A 285-nucleotide genomic window follows, 5' to 3' on the forward strand; every position below is an offset into this window, starting at 1 on the left:
GCTGCTGTTCGGGTTGCTGCTGCTGCTGCTGCTGCTGCTGCTGCTGTTGCTGCTGCTGCAGGTGTGCAGCGGCAGCGTCTCCTACGGCGTGAGTTTTGCTGCTGGCTTGCTGCCCCTTCTCTCTCAGCAGCAGCAACAGCAGCAGCATCTCTTCCTGCTGCTGCTGCTGCTGCTAGTAACAAGTCCTTGGCGCTCTGCTGTAGCTGCGGGGGTCCCGCTGCTGCTGCAGCAAAGACACCGACCGCAGCAGCACTGGCAGCAGCAGCGCAGCAGCACGAACCAGCT

This window comes from Eimeria mitis, genomic scaffold (genome assembly GCF_000499745.2).
Source record: "Eimeria mitis Houghton genomic scaffold, Emh_scaff3983, whole genome shotgun sequence".
NCBI classification, from domain to species: Eukaryota; Apicomplexa; class Conoidasida; order Eucoccidiorida; family Eimeriidae; genus Eimeria; species Eimeria mitis.